Genomic DNA, 11,350 nt, shown 5'->3' with positions numbered 1-11,350 from the left:
ATCTACATGCCTGAGAAACATTGCCTTCTTTCTCCCAAATGGTGGAATATCACAACTAAAAATTAGTTTGAGGCCCAGGAGGGGCAGTATTCAGTCTTGTACTAGTGATGGATTTAAGGCCTGATATTTTGAGTCACAACCTTATACAGCTAAACTAAGAGTTTTGAGATACCTTATGTACAGAAAAGCAATTTTTAGGGGTGTTTAAAATTCACTAATTTTATAATTTTTCTTTCTCTTCTAGAAAACTGGATTTATAGGAACTGGCACTGAATATTTGGTCAGATGTTCAAGAAAATTTAACATTTGAGCAGAGACTGGTTTGCTCTGGACAGTTTCAGCTCACTACATGTGTTTCAGGGTGTGGTCCCAGAGAGCACATGCTGTAGCATGGCAGTGTGGTCATCCTGCCTCCCTTCCCCCTGCTGGTCCTCCAGAACTCAGATACACCCAGGAGCTTTATAATAATAATCCCTATCTTTGGGTTTAATTTATTATGTCCCCCCGACCCCAAAAATACCATCCAACCACATCACACTTCCTTTGACCCTTTTAGGCTCAGATCCTTCTTTCCTCAGGGCTTCCAATTTACCTTTGTTTCAGGGCTTCAGACCCTGGCTCGCTCTCTCAGCTCTCCCCTTTGCCTCTGAGCAGGGGAGGTCTGCTAGTCCCACTCTAGACCTCTCTGGAGAGACCTCCTCCTCCAGTCTATTGTTGTTAACTTTGGTTGGATGAATTGCTGGAGGTTTCATCACGACATATCTTTAATTAAAGATTAATCTTTAGTTCCTGAAGAACTCCAGGACAATCCTAGAGGGTTGGCAACCCTACCCAAGTGTCTTTCTAGTTCCAGTCCCTAGGCTCACTCCTTCCCTTGGGGCAGGGATTCAAGAGCCCTCCTTGAATCCTCACAGCTTCTGCAGCCCATATCCCTGGCTCTATCACAGCAGAGCCTCCCTGCAAGTCTCTTCTGATTAGGCTTCTGCTTGACTGAGCTAACCCTTTGTGACTCTCAAGTAGTCACATGTCTTGGGCACCTGGCTCCAGTTCCGACTTCTGGCTGGGTCTGGTGATTCTTCTCAGAACTACCTCTTCTTAAAGGGTCTATGCCTTGGAACAGGGTTGGTTAGCACCAGGCTCCAGCCCCCTTAAAAACAACATCCTGTTACAATGTGAACATTTAGGAAAGTTATGAAAGATTTTAAAAAGGGTCTTGGAGTGGAAATACTTAGGGAACCTTAGCTATAGCTGTTACTAGTGCACCAGCAATGATAATCTAAAGTATTAAACATGCACTGTAGGTCAGATATTGTTCTGTGGATAGTCTTGGTGGTATAGCCAGGGAACAGGAATCATGTCTGTGCACTGATAGATGCTTTTGACACTCGTAACCATAAATAGTTATGAGCCTATCTTTAACTATTCCCTTTCATGCAACAAATATGAACTGATGTTCCTTGCTCCATGTCATTTAAAAAATATTTATTTCTTCCTTCTGTGTCTTGTTTGATTTGGGTTTTATGGATAAGAGTGTAGAGATGCAATCCTGAGGATGAATTACATGAATTTGTTACATAATATAGCTGTATTTTTTAACTGTAACACAGCACTTCCCTCTGTGTTGCCCTGATGCTGAAAAGACTTGTGCATATGCTTAACTTTAAGAACGTACGTGGTTTCATTGGCTAAATAAATCTTCATAGAGTTGAGGCCTGTATTTGTTCATAGGCTTTGTTACCTTGCTAATGAAGTAAGTATCACTATGTAGTATTAACATTTTGTAATGCATTTTAATTAGAAAAAAACAAACACATACTTGATTAGACTACTAGTCTGACCTAAGGAAGAAGATGGTAGTGTTTTCTGAACTACATAAAATTATTTCAGACATGGCTTCATTCTTCACAGACTTAAAAGGTTTTTACTTTTGCTGATTTGTGACCTAGCAAAGATGTATAAAGTTACTAATGTAGGAAGATAAACTTTCTGATGGGGGGAAGTAGGAATGTTTAGGAAACCCCCTTCTATCTTGGGGGAAAAAATTCTTGTAAGGACTTTTCACTCCCTGAATGAAACACTGCAATTATGTGTTCACTGAATAGTTAACCCAGGCTCTTACCTGAGTTTTACCCCAACCCCACCCCCACCACCGGGATATGCCCCCAGACACACATGGGTGAGTGCAGAAACAGTGAGGAAACAATAACAAGGCATAGACTTTGCAGAGGGGATGCTTTTATCCAGGCTAGGATAACTTGGCTTCTCAGACTCAGGTGCCAGTCACCTGAGTTCACTGTATAGTGTAGACATACCTCCAGTGAAGAAGCAAACTGCTAGTAGATAGTTTTGGATGGAAGCTAGAATTTTTGCTAGACTGAGTAGTGATGAATGCCCCTGAAATGAGGCACAGCTGTTGTGGTATCACAGTTGTTACTAGCCTTAATGAAGGTCACAACAGTTTCCTGAACTCAACACTGTCTAGCAAGAAATAGAGTGAAAATACCCACCCAAAATTTATGCCTAGTTAACATTCCTAAAATGTACTTCAAAATAAACAAACAAACTTGTCTCTTATACTTCTTGGTAATTATTTCATGCCTCCCCTTTTCTCAATAAGGTGTTTTTGTTATCCGTCACTGAATATTTATGTTTTCTCTCTTGAGCAATCAGGTAAAATATGAGAGCAAACATAATGAAAATGAGCAGTTCCTTAGTCTATTATTAACTTCCAAGTACTTTCCCTGATGTAGGAATGAGAATTAATTATCTGGTTGTGAAGTTAGAAAGCTGGCAGTAATAGATCCTTTGTCATGTCAAAGGCGATAAGCTATGATATATTACATACTGTTACAAAAAAGGATCTGAGGGGATAAATGGTAACTTGTACAGTAGTTATAGTGTCTGATATTTAGTGAAGTGATTTTATATATATATATATATATATAAAATACATACACACATATATATCACTTTTTGAGCTTACATTAATGTTTTTAACATGTCAAGCAAAAAGCAAAGTTCACAACCATGAGAGCTAATGGATTCTAATTTGGTTTAGTTTTGGTGTTGACAGATCATGTATTTTGTGCCCTTTGGACAGATTATTCAATGTCTATTCTGATTCTGTGGTTATAGTTCTAGAGATGGGCAAACTACTTCCAATAGAGTGTGAACCAACCTGACCCTTTTCCTGTAATTCAAAACAAAACCAGTTTTATGCCACTAATTCTGTGCTGCCCAGAGGGCATTCTGGGGCGGGATGGGGGCTATTCTGGCAATGGGACTGGAGTGTGCTACAGTCAGCCAATCCTCACCCAGCAGAACAGTCTCTGTGGCTGCTCTAATGTATGCTGGGGGACAGCCCAGGATCAGGGTAGACAGAAAGGTGGCTTTGAGCCAGTTTTGCCTCCCTCTCCTCCAGCTGTCTTGAGCATTTGAGGAATGAGCTTTTAGTGTAAAGGTTATCCAGTGGCAAGAGAAGATACATTACCAGATTAAATCTTTAGCCAGACAGAGCCCCACCGCACAATTTTTTTTACTTGCCTAGAAAGTGTGAAACCAACCAGAGACGCATCAACTGGTGAAGATAAATGTATGTAATGCTTTTTCATGAGGGCCATGGGCACAAAATGGAGTGTGTGCACCTCCTGCTTTTGGATCATACATATGATCCAGTGGTGCAAAGTGAAAGTTAGAGCACAGGAGAAAATAGTATGTTTTCATCAGATAATCCTGCATGGAAAGAAATCTGAACACATCTGGTCATGGCCATCATGACTCAAAACTAGAAAAGTCAGATGTGAATTCAGTCCCTTAGGACAGCCAGTGACTTGCTAACAAGCCTAAACAAGTCACTTCAATCTTGAGTCTTTCAAATATTTTGCCTCCTTCAGTGTCCTTTAAAAGCAATGAGTGCTCTCAGCATAGTCTTCAAGCATATTTTTAATAGATAACTTCAGTTTTGTGAGGTCAGCAAACATTCCAATTTATGGTGTTGGCACATATATTGATAAAACTCCAGATAGCCTGGCCGTCATAGAAATAATTCACGATATTTATTTAAAAGAGTGAAATAAACAAAAATAAACCACATGCTGAGTTACATTAGCAAAAGCGGCAAGCTGTTTTGATTCTTTGTATTGAATGGCCACATTACTAGTGTGTAGCTCTTGGTTTTGAATGTCACAAAACGATAAATATATGGACTCTGTATAATGCTGATAAGTAAAACATCCAAGGAAGTATGGCTAAATGTCTCATGCAGGACTTTTATTTTAATAGAATGTTTGAAAAAATTAAAATTGAGTTTAATTTAATTCAGAGCTGATTTTCAGAAGCTGATACATTCTAGGTTTTTTTTTCTTAACTGAAGGTGGTGTAACATGGAGAAGCATTTCTAAATTCCCCCCTCGCCTCTCTAAATTGTATACTGTATCTTGTACATTTCCTTTCTGGTAACAAGTAGATATGATGGAGAATGCACTCTCACTCAATTAGCTTGGAGACACTAAACATACTGCTGCCCTTTCCTTTCTGCAGTCAGAATCAAACTAAGAACACTTCCGTGTATTGATTCGCAGCTCTCTTTATGTTTAGGAGTAGCAGGATTTGACAAATTATTTGCTTCCCCCGCTGGTTTTATCAGTAAAACTGTCCTTGTTTGACTGAACGCCAGACTGTTTTTTGTAATACCAATGATGGGAAATGAACCAGAGACATTCTGACTGAATGGGCGAGAAGATTCCCCAAATGATTCTAACAGGGTAGTCGGTACAGTAGCTTGTATTTACAGAATACTTATAGTTTGTGAGCATTGTTCAGATAATATTTTTTCACCTTTCTAATAACCACAATGAATTACAAATATACATATCTCTGTTCTGTCAAATTATTTCCTCAGGAAAACAAAAAGATGGGTATTGCTTTTGGAGCTCATCCACTGGAAAGAGTATAGACCCACCTATATTTTAGTAGATTAAATAAAGGGATTACAGGCTGCTGTAACTCATTGTAATAACTTAATTACAAATGCTCTTTTGTTTTCTTTTTAAACAGCTGTGATTTAGCACTTAGAATGTTTCAATGTTCCCTGTGAAAATGCATGTCATGGAGTGTAATGGAAATGGACAGTTGGTGCCTTGTTCTGAATTTGTTACTGTCCATTGCCCAGTAATGTTTCCAGACAGACACAACAAAAGTTTACCTTATACAACAATTATGCTGGCACACAGGTACAAATGGCACTCCCTTTGGTCACAGGGAGTGGTTCACAGGGGTGAGAATCCAAATCTTTTAGACTGTAAATTCCTGAATTAGAGCCAAACTCTTTCCCTTTACATGAGTGTAAATCTGTTGAAACACTATTTCCTTTACTAGAGTTATTCTGATACAACAGAGAGCAGAATTTAGCTAATAGAATTTAAACTTCTCAGGGCAGGCATTTTGGGCATGATTTTGATCTTTTTTCAGTGCAACTCCAGTAGGTCAAAATCTGTTTTCACTTACACTGGTGCAAATCCTTAGTAACTCATTTTCAGTTGGCTGAATTACTCAGGATTGACACAGAATAACTGAGAGAAAAATTTTGCCTTTCTATCTTAGGTTTTTTAGTGCTGCCCTTCACGATGGTATCCGAGTACCTTCCACGTAAAATCAACAGCAATGGCTATGTACCTAGTGGACTTCATGGTGTCTCTGAGGCCTATTGTCCTCATTAGAGTTACTCCACCATGATTTTCATTGCTGTGAAATCAGACTCTGGTCCCAGGTCTCCGTTCTCTTGATAAAATACTGTTCACACCTCTGGTGCTATTTACAAATGTTTAACAAATAAATATATTATTACCTCTTAGGCCTGAGGGGCTAGCTAAAATTCAGGGCCTTGAAGGATTATTTCTATTAGGAAAAGAAATCAGTGTAACAAGTCAGGTATATGCTTGGTATAATCTTGTTTGCTTACACTAAGGCCTCGCCTACACTTGAAAGTTATATTGGAATAGTTATGTCAGGGGTGTGAATAAACACGCCTCTGACCTATGTAGTTATGACAATATAACCCTCTGCGTAGACACAGCTAAGTCGGCAAAAGAGGGCTTCTATCAATATAGCTAGCTTTGGTGGGATAGGTGGTGTTCCTACACCAATAGAAGAACTCCTTCAGTCAGCATAGGCTGTGGCTGCACTACAGGGCTATGCTGTCTAGGCACCATAGTGTAGAAGTACCCCTAGTCCTATTCCCTGGAATGTGGTAGAAACAAGCAGCAGGCAGAAATCCCTACTTCTGCCACTCCAGCAAGCTGGGTGCCCAAGAAGCTCTGTCTCTATGCTTCCTCTCTGAGTCATGCTAACAACTCCTTCCCAAGCTTTTCTGCTTCCACACAGGCTGCAAACTAATATCCTAGACTGTGCTTAATACTTGCCAGGGCTGAGCCCTGGTACCTCTATGCTTGGCAGTTCAGAGCCCTGGCACTTCTGGGCTTGCTGCATCAGTTATGAATGTAAAAAAATTGCTTGAGTCCCAGCACCATTTTCATTACAAATTAAGCACTGTGTTTGCACTCCTGTGTTTGCAACCAGGGAAACCTCTCAGTCCACAGGGCTTAGCCTTGCCCTGCCATGTGGCCTACCCCTTGAGTAATAGCCTGTTTGCAGCTGGATTTATTATATAAAGAGGCTTGATCACAACTTCTGCTGAGCTTGAAGGAGTGTGCCTGGCACACTCATTGGCTTTAATGAGGTCTGTGATTATGTTTGGATCCAAGACTCATCTGTTTGCAGCCATTAACATCTTTCAGCATAACAATATATTTAGGTTCCCATGGGGATGCATTTGAACTCTCTTGACACCAGCACGGCCCGAGCTGGTGCAAGTCCTAAGAAGGCAATAATGTCACAAAAAGGGCCGATATTTTGAGATTTCTGCCCTTTAGAACTAATGTTTCACAAAATATTGGTGGTATCTCAAGATGAGTGTCTGCACTTCCCTCATTAAAAGCCAATCCGAATCCAGATCTGAACACTGCTTCTTCAGCACCCCTCTATTCCAATGTGGCAAGAGATCTAAGCAGGTTATTGTGAGGCTCTAAAAACACCTCTCTCCCATTCCTTCCACAAATTTCAAAAGAAATCTTACTTTGGCCATCATTTTGAAACAGACCTGCCTGTGAAAGTATCTAGCTTCCTCACTACAAGAACGCCAATATTTGTATTTGAAGTGCCCACACAATGATTGCCAGTTCTGTGTGTGATTATAATAATACTTTGCATTTATATGACATCATTTCCCTAGAACATAAATGCATAATGGGGTTAACTAATTAAACCATGTGACACAAGTATTTTTACTGATAGACAAAATGAAGCACAGAGAGGTTCAGTGGTTTGGTCACGTTTTTAAAAGAGGCAGTAGCAGAAGTAACAATAAAATCCAGAGCTTGGGGAGTCCCCTGTTCTATTGTCCACTGCCTTGCACATTATGCAGTAAATGCTACCAGATCAGCATGGTAATGTTTTACATCCACATTGTATAGGTGTCTAAGTCAGGGGTGGGCAAACTTTTTGGCCTAAGAACCACATCTGGGATTAGAAATTGTATGGTGGGCTATGAATGCTCCCAAAATTGGGGTTAGGGAGGGAGTGAGGACTCTGGTTGGGGATGTGGACTCCAGGGTGGGGCCAGAAATGAGGCATTCAGGGTGTAGGAGTGGGCTCCGGGCTGGGGCAAGGGAGTAGGATGCACGGGGGGGGGGGGGGGTTAGGGCTCCAGCATGGGGCTGGGGATGAGGAGTTTGGGGTGTAGGAGGGTACTCTGGGCTGGGACCGAGGGGTTCAGAGGGCAGGGGGATGGGAATCAGGGCTGGTGCAGAGGTTGGGATGCAGGCTTCAGCTGGCAGTGTGGGCTCTGGGGATGAGGGGTTTGGGGCACAGGAGGGTGCTCTGGGCTGGGACTGAGGAGTTCAGGGGTGTGGGAGAGATCAAGGCTGGGGCAGGGGGTTGGGGAGAGGCTCAGGTGCAGGCTCCAGGTAGCACTTACCTCAAGCAGCTCTCGGAAGCAGTAGCCATGTCCCCACTCCAGCTCCTATGCAGAGCCCCAGCCAGGTGGCTCTAGCATGCTCCCCATCTGCAGGCGCTATCCCTACAGCTCTAATTGACTGCACTTCCCAGGCAAGGAGAGCTGCAGGGGTGGCACTTGGGACAGGGGTAGTGTGCAGAGTAGAGCCCCTACATGTAGGAGCTGGAGCAAGGCTATGCCACTGCTTCCGGGAGTGGAATAGAGCAGCCCCTGATCCTGCTCCCTCACTAGAGTGTCAGAGCAGGGCAAGCCCCAGACCCTGCTCTACAGCAGGAGCTTGAGTGCCAGCTTAAAATGGCTGGAAGGCCAAATCTGGCCATAGTTTGCCTACCCCCAGTCTAAGTACTTATGGTCCAGGCACTGTAATGTCATAGGGTATTGTCTACACTGCAGTTAAACACCTGCACCTGGCCTATATCAACTGACTTGAGCTCACCAGGCTTGAATTTTTGGAGCTGTAAAAGAGAACCTGATGGAGTGTCCACCTCACACAGCACTAGAAAGGGTTATGACAGCCATGTAGGCCACCTAATAACTCTATAGCTGCACCTGGAAGGAGAGCCAGGGAACAGAGGATTGATTGCAGGCAGGTTCAGCTGGGAAGCTGGCCACAGACGGTGCCTGTTGTTAGGAAAGGATAGTTATCCTCTAGGAAGAGAGTTTGGAGTTGTTAACTAGGGCAAGTAGGGGAGCCAGAAATTGTAGAAAGCAGTCCAGGGAAGGAGCAGTGAGGCCTGGGAGAGGAAAGCTTGGAAGTGCTAGGTGGATGGTCCCTGGGCTGGAACCTGGAGTAGGGGGCAGGCCTGGGTTCCCCTACCAGCCATTGAGACTGTGGCATAGATTTGTGGGGTAGTGAAGTGGAAGACTGCCTGGGTCACTATGGAAGTCACAGGGAATTGAAGGACTGTACTCCAGAAGGGGGGTAATGCTGAGTGAGCTAGCCAGAGGGCTGAGTCACAAAGAGGATGCTAAAAAGAAAAGCAGTACTTGTGGCACCTTAGAGACTAACAAATTTATTAGAACATAAGCTTTCGTGAGCTACAGCTCACTTCATCGGATGCATTTGGTGGAAAAAAAGAGGATGATGTGGTTCCTGGAACAAGAGAGGAGCTGCAGATCAAAGTGAGAGATGGGGTGATAATATACAACCACGAGAAGGAGCGTTGACCTTGAGGAGCTAATCCAGAGTGATCAGGAGGAGGTGAATGGAGCACCCTGTGATAGTGTAGCACAAACATTCAGACCCTCCTGGGATCCCAGAACACAGGCTCCAGCCTGTGCCCTAACATTTACACTGAGATTTTAAAGCCCCAAAGCCCTGTGAGCCCAAGTCAGCTGACACAGGCCAGCTGTGGGTTTTGAGTTGCTGGGTGGACATACCCATAGTCCTGACTACAGGAACTGTAAAGTGTTAGAGAATCAGAGTCACAACCACTTTCCCTCTGCAAATCCTTCCGTCCCCAAAGAGGACTCTATACAACCATATCTAGAATCCTCCAGGGGCTAAAGTAAGGGGTAGCAGAGCTATAGTGCTTCTATTCTTCTCTTTGTTGTGGGATGGGGGATTGCAAAGTTTCCCCTTCCCTCAATAGGCTGTTCTTTGGGGCTTGTGTGGAGCAGATGTCTTTGTGTAAGAATGTGGGGTGTGGCTGCAGAGAACAAAGGTTATCCTCATTGTTGCCCAGGTTTGTGATTTGATGATGAATCTCGTAATATCGGTGTTGTGTCTTAAAGCCCCACCTCCTGGAGTCATGTGATAATAAGAGGATCTCAACTTTCATTTTTTTAAAAAAAGTTTCTAACCCCCATGTCTTGTGCAGAAAATTTCAGTGCATCCTTGTAGCTCAGAAATGAGAACACACAAAATGAAACCAAAGATTTAAAAAACAAAACCAAACCCTAGATCTGTTTTTAAGACAACCTCATGATTTTGAGGGCCCTGATTCATTTTTTGAATACTTGACATTCAAAATAGTGTAGTGGTTCTCAAACTTTTGTATTAGACTCCTTTCACATAGCAAGCCTCTGAGTGTGACCCCCCCCAAAATAATTTTATTAAAAAGTTTTTTTAACTTAACACCATTATAAATGCTAGATGCAAAGTGGGGTTTGGGGTGGAGGCTGACAGCTCGTGACCCCACATGTAATAACCTCACAACCCCCTGAGGGGTCCCAACCCCCAGTCTGAGAACCCCTGCAATAGTGCTTCCTCCATTTTGGAAACCAGGCCCTTCTCCCTCTTTGGAGGAGGTGGAGGAAGAGACTGGTGGGCTGTGGCTTATGGCAGGCCCTCACTGCTGCGTTATGCATTTTTTAAATAAAAATAATTTTGTTAAAAATAAGCTTTCCATGTCTTAGTAAAAACATCATAAGGCTGCCTGAAACTCTTGTGGTGTTTGGTGGTTTACTTAAAGGCCCAACTCCTGGAGTCATGTTATGTGAATGTCAGCTTAAAAAAGTAAACTTCTAGCCTTCATGATTTTGGCAAAAAGCTTGAAGATGTGAACACTAAGGGAGCAAAAATCAGAAGACCAATAAAATAATAATCATGAACTCTTACATAGCACTTTTCTCCAGAACATATCAAAACACTGTACAAAGGAGGGTGATGGTATTATCTCCATTTTACAGATGGGGAAACTGAGGCATAGACATGAAGTAACCTGCCCACAGTCATCTGGCAGACCAGTTGCAGAACCAGGACTAGAACACAGTCTCCTGAGCCCCAGTCCAGTGCTCTGGCCTTTAGACCACACTGTCAAAAAAGAAAACCAAACAAACAAAAAAAATCCAACCCTCCCCCCCCCACAAATTATTTTAAAAATCATAAGCTTTCAAGCCAAATCTTGTGGTTTTGGGGGGATGTAACTCTCAATTTTATAATGCTTGGGACTGGCAAACGGCACTGCACTGTCAACGGGCTGGTGTACTCTGATGCCTTGGGGGCTGATGTTCTTAAACTCCACCTCTGACTGAGCATGCTGTTCAACACTACTCCTTAATGCCTGCCCCCATGCGGTGCAGCCAGTGTCCCAAGGCTGCTCCAGAAGCCCCTGCTCCGTTCTACTCCGTCCCCCCGCCCAGCCTGGTGGGCATTCTGTAGCCTAGCAACCACCAGTAAGAGGGAAAAGCCAGCCAGCCCTTCTCCCTCTGGGGCGGAGGGCAGGAGTGGGTGGGATGAAGATAGCTGAGCCCTCTCCCAGCAGAGCACCAGCCCCAGCCCGGGTTCCCCACCACCACTGCCTGACTCCTAGACCAGGTAAGGGGAGATGTGAGGTG

This window comes from Dermochelys coriacea, chromosome 7 (genome assembly GCF_009764565.3).
Source record: "Dermochelys coriacea isolate rDerCor1 chromosome 7, rDerCor1.pri.v4, whole genome shotgun sequence".
Taxonomy (NCBI): Eukaryota; Metazoa; Chordata; order Testudines; family Dermochelyidae; genus Dermochelys; species Dermochelys coriacea.
The sequence above is the reverse complement of the archived record's forward strand: the minus strand, read 5'-3'. Positions refer to the sequence as shown.